The following is a 15,450-nucleotide window of genomic DNA, read 5'->3' as shown; positions in this document are numbered from 1 at the left end:
TTGTGGTATCATTGCAGTAATTTTAGATATGAGGAAGTTGTCAGGTTGCGTCGAATGAATGTTATTGCATTGAACGTTTGGTGGCATGCCAACAAATTTAATTTTGGTTTCTGGGAATTCAACGGGATTTCATATTGTGGCAGTTGATATTACAAATTAGAGGTTGCGTTTTTCTGGGTGCTTCTCTCTACTACTTGCTCCATTATGACCGATTCTTCACCCCACATTTTCCTGCCACCGCGCCCGAAATAATTTACGCAACTTGGCGAACCCTAGTAACGATTGTAAATTACACTTCGTGTCCGCCGAAATTACGTAGGTTGCAGAACCATATGGTCCATAACGACGCTTGAATACGTCGAAAACACAACCCTTTTCAAACACGACAAAAATAGCAACAGATATTTTCTCTAAATGATAATAAATATGATTTGCTCCAAAGGGAGCAGTTGTGCGGACGCATCTTCGTGAGTTTGGTGTTTTCGTGACCATAGGCGCCGACAGTGTAGGCGCGTGTGGCACGAGCTAATCCTTGAAAACTAATTTGAAGGTACACCGCTGACACTTTCTCTTTTTAGACACTCGAGGGACCAAATCGGGGGTTTGAAGTTCACGAAACTTTAGCCTCGTGTAATCTGGCTTATTATTAAAGATAACCGCGTTAAAAGTTTGTAGATTTGTAAATGTCAGAGTTTTATAGGGTTCATTAAGAAATCAGCGAGCGTGTTTTTTGTATTGTTCAACTTTGTTTCGAAAGTTTTGTTTGTACATTCATATTTCGAATTCGAATTGTTTTAAAGAGGGCTTTAAGCCGGTTTTGGGCTAAACAAAGGAGGCGGTTATAATTGTGTATGATGAAAGGACTGAAGTTCCAGCACCATAAATATTTTATAAGATATCAAGAATTACAAATGGCTCGGCTTTGAGCATGGCTAATAACCTGGAAGAATATTTGATGGCAATTACCGAGAGTAAATTTTTGCCAGGAATGGACACTTCTTGCAGCAGTAAATCTTTAGCAGCACGAGGACACCAATTTAAAGTTGAAGTCTACTTCATTTCTTCCAATCAATTTTAGCCTTGATGCGATCATAAACAGTAATATGCTAACCGCAGCTTTAAACGAATACTCAATTACATTGCATTGTTTTCGCGATCGGCGCCAAACTAATGATGAACAATCTTAGAATTATTACACCAGTTGAAGTGTTGGAAGAAAACACTCATTTTCCCATTGACCACATATGGCGCCTAAACTAATGATGACGTCGCGACGCGCCAAAGTTTAATGAAACAGTTTATGGTCTGGTAAAGTTGAAACAAATTTTTTACACCTACGGTTGTTGTTATTAACCATAACCGCCACTTTTCGTATAAAATCTCCACCTGGTACAATTACATGACCACCAGCGCTCTGTTTATAAACAGGAGCTAATGGGTGCTGAAATGAAGCCGCAATCTAATTTCAGTTCACTTTACCTTCCAAAAGACGAAATTATGTTTCATATTGTGTTTACAGTAGGCAGCAGACTGTTATTAATAGAACCAGGAAAGTAGCATATCGCTTATTATCCAACCTAAAATTACTAACCTCAGCAGCAATCGACTGCTTTTAATAAATCGGCACTAATTAAACAGGATCTCGTTTTACCGACCTGTATTGCAACTTACCCGTTTTTTATCGGGTCATAACATTAAAACAAGAGTATAATCTCTTGTAATTATTTGTAACAGCCTGTTTTATCAGTTCGCTATACGCACTAAATGAAATCCTCTTCGCAAACAAAATTTTTCAAAAAAATTCAGTTCAGTGCGACAAATTTCTGCCGTGCACGCCTCGAATGGCTCCCAAAGCTACTCAATTGAGGAGTCTCCAGCTACTGCGGACAACATGGGAGTGGTGCCTATTACTGAGACGGACAATCGGAAGTTAATAGGGCAGCAAGAACTTCCGGACGTTATACTCTTGTGTTTGTAATTTACAGAACGCCATCATGAGGCAATGAGTGGATAGGGTAAGCCAGTTATGCTGCAAAACTTGGGACAGTGGAATAAATCAGGGTCTTATTGTGGATCCTTGATGGGACAAAGGTCTTGCGCTTATTTGAAATGCCTAAGCTTACTGCTGTCATAGACCTGCAGTTCCATGTTTCTTGTCTTGGGAAAACATGAAAGCTACTTAATTGCTGCTTTACAACGACAAAAATATACAAATCGTGTAACCTCAATCGTTTAACAAACAATTGTGGGCTTTTAATAAAAGAAGAATTGAATTACACCATGTTTGTTGTAACATCTGCAGGAAATTCTTTAGCCACCATAATTTCAAGATAAGATTTAATCACGTTAATGTTGAAGATAAATTAAAAAGGACAATAAATTATAGTTTATTGCAGCATTTCATTGTTATGTGTCCATAGAACTAATTACTTCAATTTTTTCTTTTTTTTTTATTGCAATAAAAATACAAAAAGAAGAACTAATGTTATATCGACGTCAAGGTATTGTTGTAGCACTTTATTTAATATGCTGTCGAATGAATATTCAAAGCGCATTGTAATAAGTGGTTCTGGACCTATTATTTTATAGAAAAAATGCATTTGAGAAATTGGACTTTGTTTATTTATCAGGTTTTTCTCATAAAGTTAATACAAAAATTTTATACTTGTAATAAAGTCAATAATAGAATAAAAAGAACAATTTCATAATAATGACCTCCTACCTATAATTTTTTCCTGTTATTTTTTGCGTTCCAAACTTTTTTTGTCCTTTTTTGGGCTTGTAATTTTGTCACTTTTCTTTTTTTTTATTTTGTCATTCATTTCTTGCTTTTATTTCATTCATCGTTTTGTTGGTTATTTCTCCAAACTCTTTCCCTCTCGTCGATTTAATGTCTTCATTGTCGACTTTAAGATCATTCCACCAAACGTAGCTAAACAATAATTATTAGAAACTGGAGTAAGCTTTTTTATATTTTTGAATTTGGGATTTTTAAGTTAAAGACACGTGAAAAACTATTAACGCATCTTTCGCTCAGTCTTACTTTTTGGGATATCGAGCTTTAGATATACATTTGGAGACTAAAAATTAACGATCCGGAACGCAACACTGTTATTAATTTATGGACCTACGTTAAAGAATAGCATATTTAGATACATATGTAATAAGATTTGGCTTCTGCGTGAAATACTGAGTAAAATGAGCACTAATAATTTTATTTTGCTCTGCAAATCAGGAAGATATCGATCAAATTAAATTTAAAACCATAATTTTTTTCGAAAATATCGTACATAAAATAAGAAAAGTCAGGACAACAGAAATGTGGATAAAAGTAGAATAAGAACTAAACGCAATAATCAAAGTTATCGAATAAGAAATAGGGAAGCTACCGATAAGAAAGCTGTCAGGACAATTTACAGTTACACGAGCCCAAAGGCAAAGTATCAATTGGTTGGATCTCTAGCACTGTAAGTAGATGAAAGTACTAAAAGATATAAAAAATCGCTTGATCATGCTTTTAAACAGCAAGAAGAAGAAACAGGAAGTAATAAACGCGAAAATAAAATACCAGAGTCTTCAGAATGAAAATATTTTACGAATATGTGCAAAATCACGGAGAAGGTGAGAGCAGACACCATCCAAATCTCTGACCAACGATGCGTTGAAAGATAAAGGACAAAGTTTAGAAGAGAAAAAATAAAAGATTGAGTAAAACTAATGGGTGAAGGAAGTGATGAAAGATGTTGAGAAAGCGGGTGTGAAGGACTGGAGGGCTGCAGTAAGGGTCGGAAAAGGGAAACAATTTATAAAGAGCATAGGACAAGGGTCTACGAGACCATTTATTAATATTATTGTGTCGTTTTTTACCCATAAAACCTAAAATTTCTATAAATTCGTTGTAAAGTTTTCCGGAGTTTCTTAAACTTTTGTGTTTAGTCAACTTTTTGGTTGCAATTACTAAGGTTGAAAAATGTAATAAAATAAGTAAAATCTACTTTATCTAATTGTGGTTATTTTATGGACAAACCTTTATGCCGGATTGATTTAATAATGGAGTATTGATACATTTTTGAAGACGTATAATTGAGATAAAATCAAATGGACTCCCGCCGGCCATTATCATTTCCGTTTCGTTTTATCGCATTTATATCAAAATGCGTACAAACCACTAATATTCCGATAAAATAGGTGTAGATTACTGTAGATAAGCGCTCTTAATCTGAATACGACAGGGATGCGGAGCTTGCCGCTATCATTGAATTTGATTTGATTTTAAGATAATCAGTGCTACCCTAACGAACAAAACACATATGGCGTTTCATCTCGTTCCTCAACCCCTCTCCGATTTGTGGATGGAGCAATCATCACCATATTCCCCACAAATCCCACTTAATTTATTAATTGAGCGTTACCCATCCTTTTTGGAAAAATTAAATCAATTGCCACAGAATTTCATTTTGTGCAATTCACGCGATATTCTTGTTTATTGACTCATTAAAGGTAGCATGTTTATGTCCCAGTCATGACGAAAATCGATTATCCCTCGAATCGAAATGACTGCAGCTGTATTAAAAATGAAGGCAAAGAACGGAAACTTGGCACCTTTTGGTTCTAATGATTGATGTGAAGTTACACCGGAAGTTCACAAATCACCGTCGTAGATGGCATCGTGGGCACGTGACATTAATATGTAGGAGTAGGAAAGAGGTGAAACTGAAAGACTAACAAATTGTGTAGTTTGTGAGTTGAGGATAATGAGTATGATGTGTGTACAGCTTGCATATTTTTTGCATGAGATGACAGTTTAAGTCTAGGGTTGATGTACTTGATGGTCAGACAGATAATCTATAAAATAAAGCAAATCCAACATACCGGCGTATGTGAAACGGTTTTTAGAAAAAACTGGACTTTATAGGCTTGTATTTCTGTTACTGCCGCGGTATTTAATTGACCAGAACCATAATAAATTGTATAATTAATTACTTTGTCCGGATTCGGACCATGCAGATACCTCCTATAATTTGTTATTACCTATTCAAACTGAAATTAGCTAGGTGTATAAATGTGGTTATGTTATGGTGTAACTTACTCCGTACATTTGTGCTTTAATGTAGTTTTGAGGTTGTCTTTTGTTAGTGATATTCCATTAATTATCATCCATTGTTAGAGTTTCAGTGTAAAGAATAACTGTTCTACCATCCCAATAACTTGAATTCCGGAATATTCAGTTCAAACAATAAACTCTTACAACAACAGAAATGTAAGCTCAAAAGTGTTGCATCAAACTAACAATGGAAAAGTGACGCTAGAATGTAAAATAATAATAAAAAAAATCAGAGTGCGAAGATACGTTTCCCTGAAAACCTGAAAAAGCAGCAACGAATAATTTACATTTTACAATCTACATGTTATTTCGCTGTACACAAATACAGTGTAGGTGAAACAATCTGATTCGAGGAAAATAATTATTTTTACATCCATTTTATTGCATGTTCTGTTGAAATAAATTAACATTTACAATTTTGTTGCAACAGAAACCAACAATATTATTCTCATTTTGACTCCCAAAAATTTACATTGTTTTTTTATTATAGGCCTGATGGGAAAATAAAAAAAATCTAATTTTTAAAGCTTATCGATCTGTGCATAAATATTGAAAGAATAAATAAAAGGAATAATCGAGGTCAATATGTACTGATATGGTTACAATATTTAAAGTACAAACATTGATCCCTACAGGTGGATATTTATAATTTTTGTGGAAAAGTACGTGCGATCAATTTTTGTTCAGGTTAATATAATAGTAAAGCAATTTATGTAGTCAGTTCCAATCAAAAGTTAAATTTCTTGGGATTCTTTCCTGTGTTTCGAAACTTTCAAGCAATCAAAGAACTTCGACATAACTGGAATATTGTAGACAGTATAAAAACTGAAATGGATTTTTTAATTTTAAAAACTGCTGCTGTTCATTGCTTGGTAATTATTCAGTTTCCTTATTGGAAAATTTCACTGATTTTTCATAATTTTATAGCATATCAAACGCATGTATACTGAAAGTATTTGACGTATTTAATTAATAATTAATTTTAGAAAAAGTTAATCCCTAATCAAGATTTAATAGACGCCGAGAAATCCATCTTGTGAGAATTTAAATTTTTGAAAGCTAACACTCATTATAGAAATTACAAAACTGCTATAAGAAAACATCGGCATCAGCGTCATCTTGGAAAGCATGCATAATATCCTCGCCGCGATAGACATTTACATTTTGATAAGGTGATGTCATTTATATTCACAATATTTGCACCAGTTTCTGGCACAATAAACTGTTATTCGGTTTTTACATTTGAATTCATGAATACATAGTTTAAATTATTCTAGTTACTCCAGGCAATACGTATTTTTTAATTTTTATTACAACGAGCAAGCGATTGCTGCTTCAAGCGAAAAATAGTTATTTACAGTACAAGCGACGAAAAGACCTCATGGCGAAATGAGCTTTCGCTATGAGCTTTTTGTGAGAGGACTGTACACTGCTTAAAAAATATTTTAGGAATGTTGTCAAATACACGTTGGTATTAACTTTTTTATTATCGCACTAGAAATTGTCTTCGTGAAGAAATGTCACTTGTGGGCGATTTTGTTAGAGCACTGTAGGGTAGTATAAAAAGTCATAAAACTTTTATTAATTTCATATTTGCCTCGTTTGTACTCTGACTTTTTATTGTTTATGTGAGCTTTTGTTGAAGCAGACAGTGCTCTCAGCTAAATAAACGGATCTTGTTTACGAGAACTTGTAAATGCTCTAATAAATTTGAAAAACTATTATCCGTCCAACTACTGAAATCTCCCACAAGGAATTAAGAAGACTATCGCGTCTAAGTAAACAGAATTAGCTAATTAAGGATTGATGTTATTATTGTTTGTTTTTAAACTATTGAATTAGTCCGCATTTTCCGCTAAAACTACTGATTTTAATTACGAAGTTTGTTGCAACTGTTTAGGTAACGAAGCAGCTTGTTTGAATTTAGGCCTGCATCTGCCCTCGCATAATTGTTTTTCCAACTTCTGAAGCATGAATTACAATTCAGCTTTGAGATAAAATAAAGCTTTCACTTCTGTTCACTTCTCGTGTAGAACAAAATTAGCAAACAAGTTTTCAGATTTATTTGTGAAGGAAACAAGAGTTTTCTCGTTTCTTTTGGTATTCCTCACGTGCTGTTTTGTCTCGACGTGTGACGCCACGTGATCGAGCCCCCACATTGCGCTCAGGTTGACAAAAGAAATAAATTAACAAGCGGATCTTCTTTCTTTCTGTCTCATTATATCATTAGCAAGTGATCAAACAAATCTGTTAACAGATCTGTGCTTGTAATTGTTAATTCTACTCTGTCAGATTTTTCCAGTCATTTCTTTTGAAGCATTCTGTGATTCCGCCGTCTTGTAAACTCTTATTTGAAAAAAGCTCGCTTTTAGCACAAATTCTTTCCTTTTAAAAGCATTTTCCGCATTCCCATTTGTGCGACTCAGTTCTGAATTCACTTGAGTCAGTTCCATGTTATGTTCATAATTAATTAGCGGATAACTCCCCTTATTAAAATGACAGTTTAAAAACATGAATGCGTTGTTGAACTCATTACGGCACTGCTGACCGTGATAATTCAATTTGTGATCGTGGTAAAGTTTAGCTCAAAGAAGCGGAAGCTGTATAAGCAAAGCTCGACTTAATAAATTACTGAATCCGAGTGTATGGCTCGACGAACATCATTTTCACCTATACAACTTTGAGGATTGACCGTAACCCGGTCCTGCCATCCTGCGATACGACCCTGGGAGAACTCCCCTTTATTATCTCCTTCTTCTCTTTATCGAATTTTTCGGCAAAGTGCGAGACCGTCGCATCACAGTACGCCTGATTTATGACGCGGCAACAAAGTTAATAAAAGCAGAATCGGTTAAAGTTTAAGAAAAGTATCCATCTTAAAACTGCTGGGTTCATTATTGTGTACGCAGTTTTCCTGCATCAACTCACAGTGCATCCGAGCTTTTCCAGCTCCAGGCAAATATAATAAACGAACTTCACAAAGCTCTGAAAGCTTATTGTATTGAACATGTTCGTTTCTATTCCCGTTAACTCCGCAAAAAATTTGAAATAATATTGTCACTACTTGCAGGCGTTTTAGAAAGATGGACTTTTATTATTTGAACCCACGCAAATGTTGCATGTTTTACGAGCCTTATTATGCACATCCAAGTGGCTGCCATAAAATTTTCTTTTATTGTTTGAAAGTTGCAGATGTTTACTTTATAAACCAGTAAACGTTGTACATTTTGTTGCAGATTGTTTCGAACAGTACAGCCTGTCGAATTTCGCCAAACCATAAAGCACAAACCAATTAAGGTAAGCATCAGCGATAACGGAGCTTTTAGCCAACATTTTGATCTTTAGATGTCGCTATTAATTTCATTTTCCAAAAGTTCACGTCGGATAAGCTGAATGATGGCGCGGTCGGAAAAAATATTACACACGTTGGAGCTTTTTTAAGCTCATTACATCAATAATGGGTGGTCATAAATAAAAAATTTACACCCACGCGTTGTCAGTTTGGATTTTTAGGTGAGGGTCAGTTATCATTTTTTCACGAACTTCTGTAAGCTTCAACTTGTCCGTACTAACATTCCACTGAATAGAACTTTGTGTTGTAGCTGGAAGTTCAAATTTTACATTTTTTTTCCCACATTTGAATTTCAAATGCTTAAGCTAAATGTAAGCTCACTTACGCTTCAGTTATTTATAATTCGATGCAGTGGAAACATAAATTAGGTATGTTACGGAATTTCCACAACAGATCATTAGCATTTTGACATGGAAAAACAGCCTGAAAAATTACCTTCTGAAACGTGATGTATTTAACTTGTTAAAACAGCGCCTTGAGCTGTTCTGCAGAATTTTCCAAACAACTCTTAATTACTTTTCTTCGTGTATTTTTTCTGAACGAGATTACACTCGTTTTTTTTTCGTTCAAATCTGATGATAAATTAAACAACGCTTCGATTGTCGAGAAAATCTGCTTCCTCGGACATTCACACAGTTTCGAACAAAGCTCGGGTAGCATGTCGGTTTCATGCTTAAGAACCAATTTGGGGCACGATAATAAACATTAATGTAAAAATCAAGATATGTTCTTTGTAATTCGACATGACAACTAGCAATCTGAGAATTTTATACGACCAACTAAGAACTAATTTCCGGCCGCCATTTTTGAATCAAGATTCTTGGAAAGAGTAATCGTTCAGATATGAAATCATACTTTAGAGACATTATTCTTGGGAATATTTGGGGTGGAAGCGATCTGCGATTCCTACTGCATGAGTTTGCATAAGCTTTAATTCAAAAGACATGTGAGAAATCGCATTAGAATTTTTAACGGGTCTGTCGTTAAAATTGGAGGGTGGCAGTTTATGGGGGTTATTAGCAATACATCACCACTTTTATGCCGTTTTTTGTGAATTGATGAATAACAAATTTTCAATTATCATGGGCGTAGCTCGGAGTTCATAGAGCGGAAAGTAATGTCTTGGACTTCTAGCACAGCGAAATAAACCTTACAGCAATGAAATTTGTTAAATTCTAGAAAATTTAAATCACCGAACATTTTCCAGGCTAGTTTAAAATAGTTACATATTTACATCCGAGCAATTGTTTAATGTTTAAAAAAAATAAATTTAAAATCCGGAACATTTGACACCCAATTTCTTTCGGCCCAAGGATGGGAAAAACGACGGTTAAAACCGCATATTTCTATCTGTCTTATTTAGATATTTAGAGCTTTATACAATTCTAATTTCTTTATTTGTGGGTGTCTGTTAAAAATTCACACCGTTTTAGATTCTGCGTAAAATGGGCACCAATAGCTTAAGTTAAATTACCTTTTAACCGTTCAAAACTATAAAATTATAAGCAAAGAAGACAGGATCAAAAACCACTTGGACATCTTATCACTCTGCTATCTGTCAACCTAATCAAACACTCTTCATTCACCAGTTTAACATCTTCCAAACTTTCAAACAAAATTAGTCCCTGACCTTTTAATCTTAATTACAACCTCTGCAATTGCTGCAACTTTCGGTCTAATCGCAGTTATCCGCTCCGCGAGATTTCTAAGAACAATTCTGTTTGGGTTTGAATTAATTAACTGTGGACATCATGTGATTTTATCTGAAACGACCGACAAGTATATTAATATATGTGGTACGGTTCATTTTACAGAGCTTATAATGAAATCGAAGTCTGGGGTTGTTTTCAACTGTGGCTTCCTTTCTCGTGTTCAGTAAAACAGATTCTCAGTTTACGAGAGCTGATCGTTTTGATTATTGGTGCATTAGCTGCTACATTTCTCTTCAAACATTTAATTCGATGAGCTTTTACGAGCAAAGAAGAATACATTTCCGCAATAAGTGGAAGCTACTTTCGACATGTTTAACGTTGCTAAATTCGTTTTGTGGTTTGTTGCCCCAACGCCGGTCCTGCTCTTCGGCGCGACAGTGCCTGCTTTTGATTTAATGTCCAGTAACCCCTCCTGCTTCCCCACCATGACGTTGGCAGTACCAGGAATTGAATTCGCTCGGGAAGATTGGTCTTTAAAGTTTCAGGAAGTCTAGACTCCCGTCCTTCCTTGGGTGAAAGTGACGTGATATTTTTTATTTCGTTGTGAAGAACACAACAGAATAATCTATTACATGGAAACACTCGTTCCGGTCATCCGGAAGTTACGAAGGTGCTTTTTTTCTTTGTTTCCGACTTTACACGTTGCTTTTTGTACAATAGAAGAAATAAATTGCTCCGGAAAGCGAGGAGATAATAAATTGAGATTCGAGGGGAATAATAATACGATTGGGCCTAAAACGTGGTTCGATGGAAACATTTTGTTGGGTTTTATCGACTGCAGTCTGCGTTTTAATGGTTTTAAAATCCAAAGCGTTTAGAGAAGGCCGACGTTTGCTTCTTGTTTTGCTTTACGATGGAAACGAATTGAAAAGGGGACCGTTAAGAGGGCCGAGGTCTAGACATGCGGAGATTTATCTTGATATGTCAAAGTTAAGACTTCGCTTTAATTAATTTCACCAATTTCACGCAAAAACACACACCAACACGTCTGACAGATATGCAACTCTTGATACACCATGCGACTGAAATTGCAGGTATTTCCACGTGTCGGTACGGCTTTCATAGCTCAAAGCTACCTGTTCTTACCTGTCGACCTGAGGTTTCGAGTTCGCGCCCCATTCTCGTCCGTCCAGTTTTTTCAAATCAGCTTTCCCATGCAGGACAATTTGTACGATTGAGTTGTCCTGCGCTTCAATGCTGAAAGATTAATGTTCTGTTTATCCTCTTGTTAGTTCCCACGTGAGCTTTCGAGAGGGAAACGCAGAAAACACTTTTTCTTCCTCAAATCGACGAATTCAATTTAATCTGTTTTTTTTTTGTCTTGCAAGAGATATAAAAGCTTCCATCATTCTCAGTTTGCAAATTTATAAAAACCCGTGCGCAAAGTACTTTTAAATGGACTGTTCTTATATCCTTCCGTTTCCTAATGTGCCATTTAGACTTAAAAGGAAAATCAATAATGCTGAAACTCCGGACTGTCATCTGGAATACAACTTATGTAAAACAAGTTTTTCACTCGGGTTTGATACCTCTTTCGTCTATTCGAAGATGTGAGTTCTTTGGGAATGTCGAAAACAAAACCTTCGATTCACCTGAATTTTTAACGGTTTTAGATACCCCGGGAGAACTTTCTTTGACAAAGAGAACTTGTTGGAGAGCTTTCAGATTAGTTTGTGAGCAAACTGATGAAGACTAAAGAATTCCGCGGAGAATATGCGGTCCTCAGTTTATTAAATATTGCCGATGAGTTGTATGCCGAAGGTAAACTTGCAGAACAAATAACCAATAATTCCGAATTTAAGACTTTCCGGTGCTGCAAAATTAAATGTAAATAGCAGTGATGGGGGTTTTACGTGTTCATCAGTCCTCAAAAGTTTGCACTAATTGTTGATTTTTAGAGCCGTTTGCATGGGCAAATTTATTTTCACAGTTCGAAATTTTAATTTCATTTACCCATCAACCAGCTGCTCTGTAATTTCCCGATTTAGTTTCATTTGACTGTTTATTGGCAGGTGCAAACCGTACATTGTATAAGCAGAACCATAAAAAATGTAATATGAGCTACACTCTTTTCTACTTTGTGTTCACAATATTCATATTTGCAGAGACGAGTATTAAAGCTGTGATAACCTGGAAGGGCGTAAAGCATGCAATGCTGTGCAGCCATGCATGGTCTGGAAATCCACTTCGAGCTTTATTGTGATGTACCATGATCAGCTCTAAACATTAGTTTTCATCCGTTTTACATCTTTCATAATTGGTTTAGTTGAAGGGAGCAAAGAAAACAGTCCCATTATCCCTGTCTCGGTCTAAATTTGTGTTGGCCGGCAAAAATAATTAGTCGCATGATTAGAAGAGCCATTAGTTGCGAAACAACCTTAAAAGCTTCCCTTTGAGGCGCTATCTGAAAGCTCGATTTATATATAGATATTATCGCAAGTTGACACGAAAGCTTCAAGCACAGACCTCGGTATCTCTCATCTCGTTCACAAGAGCTTTTTTCGTCGTCACGACGCACGACTTCCGCAAAAAAGCCGAGAATTGAATTTAATATGTTCGCACTTATCAATTCCGCGTTTTTGCCACGTTATGCTGATGACCGCTCCAAAGCTGTCGTTTCAAGAGTAAAAGGGTTGATTCGATTTATTTGACGGGGAAAGGTGGATCGAGAGTAAATTTAAAAAGCTGTGTGTCACGAACTTAAATAAATGTCTAAGGAGACAATACAAACTCTCCGGAGTCTGAAAGCTCTAAGATATACAACGCACATGAAGTGAAAGCTTCGTAACAGTTTTCTGCTGATTTATTGAATTTAATATGTTTGCGATTCGGAGCTTTGAAGTCGGGACTGCGATGACAGTTATGTGGAATGGATTTGGTAGTATTATTCGTGGAGCACAAGAGGCGGATTTACCGAGCGTTAATTATTACTACGGTAACTAAAAAAGCTCTGAGAGCTTGATGGATTAAGTCGGTCAGAGTGCTTATTTCCACGACATAAAATAACGTGGAGTTTTTACAAGCACTTTCGCAGACTTAAATAATCTGCATTTTGTGCACTCTCCAGAGGCAGCGAAAGTGATGCGGGCTTCGCAGCTTTTGCTCCAAAGAGACTGCAGCTGCGGCCGATGTTGTGGAGTCATTTCGATGCGCTTTACGCAGAATTTCCTCCGCGTAATCCATTTTGCGATCAACCGGAGATTTCCGGTGCCCTTGATCATGGGTCCAGAAGGGGTAATCCGCTCGAATTTGTCATCATAAAGAACACCATCATCATTTTACTAAGAGGAAGAGCTTGTTGTTGAGAACCAGTTTCGTACTTGCCCACAATAGTAAACCGATGTTGTCGGCCCATTGAGGTGACTGACATCTGTTGGAGAGCGCATAAAATGTCATTCTTGACGTCACCGGGGATAAGGGCTAGATTTGCGTGGATTGAATGGAGGATGGGGGAGCAGTTTAGGTTGGATTTAAGCACACGGGGTATTTAATTGAATGTGAATGCGGATAACATACGGTCCAATACCAGCATCCCAGTGCTAAGCGTTCTACACCCAGTTTACACAATAGGGTCGGTTTGACTACAAAATTAATGCGAACAACTATTTTTAACTAATGACGGAGTTGGATGGTGTTAGTCAGAAGCTACCCTTATATATTTGTCTTCATTTGCGTACAACCAGGGGAAACTTAGATTAGTTGAGAGAAAAATGGTCTGCCTGGAATTAACTACCTCTCGTTAGGTGCTTTTATGCAGTAGCTGAGATTTTAGCAACCTCCGAAGAACATCATCCCCAAACAACTTGCCTTAATATTTATTACTGCACTAGACCCCATGCAAAATAAATCTGCCTACGTCACCCTGAAAATCTGCATATTTCAGGAAGAAAAAACGGCGTCGCTATCGCGCCACCTTATTTAGACCTTTAATAATGTGACTGCGAGTCTGTTAATACCTCTGCAATATTTCTCTCTTACTGCCTAGGTTTAATAATATGAAGATAGTTAGCTGCTGAGTTGGAGAAAAGTTTGTCATTTTAATTTTTCTCATTTTAGATTTCTTCTCGTCGCACCCTCGTAACCGCCATCTGTCTTCATCCTCACAATCTTGTTTCAAGGATCCTCACTTTCATACCATTTTGTCGGACTTTACTGTCAGTTCCTGCCGGCATAATTTGCGAAGAATTTAGTAATTAATTTAGTTAGTTTAAACAAAAGTTAGTTTCAACCAGACCTTTGATACAATAGCAAAACTAAAGTGAAGAGAGAGGGAAAGCGGCCCTGAGTCCATTGCTCCTATTCGGACCGGCAAATCTGCAATTTTAAAATACGAATTAATCTTTTTTATGCGCTCAATTAGTTTGGGAAACATCACATCCCATTTTACTGTCAAGCAAAATGATGTTGCAATTAGGAATATTTATGCTTGCAATAATGCGCGATTTTCATGACTTCTATGGTTTTGTTATTGTCGCAATTATCAATTAGAGAAGCATTTTCATGTATTCTGACAAATCGTCACAACATCATCATGAGCGTGGCTTCAGCATTTCATCCGATTTACTGCTAATTGACGGGTTCTGAATTCCTGCGTCACAACTGATTTTAACTGAGCATATGACGCATTTCAGAGACTCATATTCAGTGACATCACAGGTTTTTTTTTGACAAAAGCTTCCATTTCCTTTTCAATTACCACATTTCTCTACCTCAACTGAAATCGATGGTTATAATTTCAAACTTGTCAGTTGCATACATTTCATAATGCCATATACATACATGTATTGTTTTTGTAAAGTGTACTCAAATTCATATTATTGCAAAGTTGAAAGGAAATGAAGGTCTTGTGTCAGAAGGGAAATATGCAGAAATCCGTCGGTTTTTAATTAGGTCATGCATTGGCCGAAAATATGCAAAATCAGTATGAAGGTGAGTATTCCAATCCATGCTAAACGTTTTATCTATAAAATTCCCTGTGAAATGAAAAAGTAATTAACACAGCCCCAAAAATCTCCGATAACAGGTTTCAGTCACGCCAATTTCTCTTCCGTTATTTTAATGTTGTAAAAAGTTTTCCACTGTTTTGTTTCAATAGCGTAGTCAGGATTTATTGACACTATCTACCAATACGAACAACTTTTTTAATAAAGCGCTGGGACATTTCAGCGATTACGGATTTTCAGTTATGAATTTTCGGTCTAAGCTTGGGAAACCCAACACAAAGAGCAAGATTTCAGGATACAAAGAAGATTAAATAGAAAATGACCATTTCTGGAATTGGA

General features: G+C 36.2%; 1 protein-coding gene across 2 annotated transcripts in view; it reads left to right on the top strand.

The window, feature by feature from the left end:
• The window catches only part of Dg (Dystroglycan), a 59,347-nt gene that overhangs the window by 15,036 nt on the left and 28,861 nt on the right, over nt 1–15,450 (top strand). The window contains exon 2 of one of the 2 annotated variants that reach the window (XM_088030727.1): nt 8,341–8,401. The exons of the other annotated variant lie outside the window; for it this stretch is intronic. The gene's annotated coding sequence lies outside the window, so the exon portion shown is untranslated. The remainder of the gene's footprint in view (nt 1–8,340; nt 8,402–15,450) is intronic. 2 annotated transcript variants of the gene reach the window in all.

Source organism: Gnatocerus cornutus, chromosome 1 (assembly GCF_029298725.1).
Source record: "Gnatocerus cornutus isolate USDA-ARS CGAHR chromosome 1, icGnaCorn1.1, whole genome shotgun sequence".
NCBI lineage: Eukaryota > Metazoa > Arthropoda > Insecta > Coleoptera > Tenebrionidae > Gnatocerus > Gnatocerus cornutus.
Note: the sequence above shows the minus strand (reverse complement) of the source record. Positions and strands in the feature narration are given on the sequence as shown.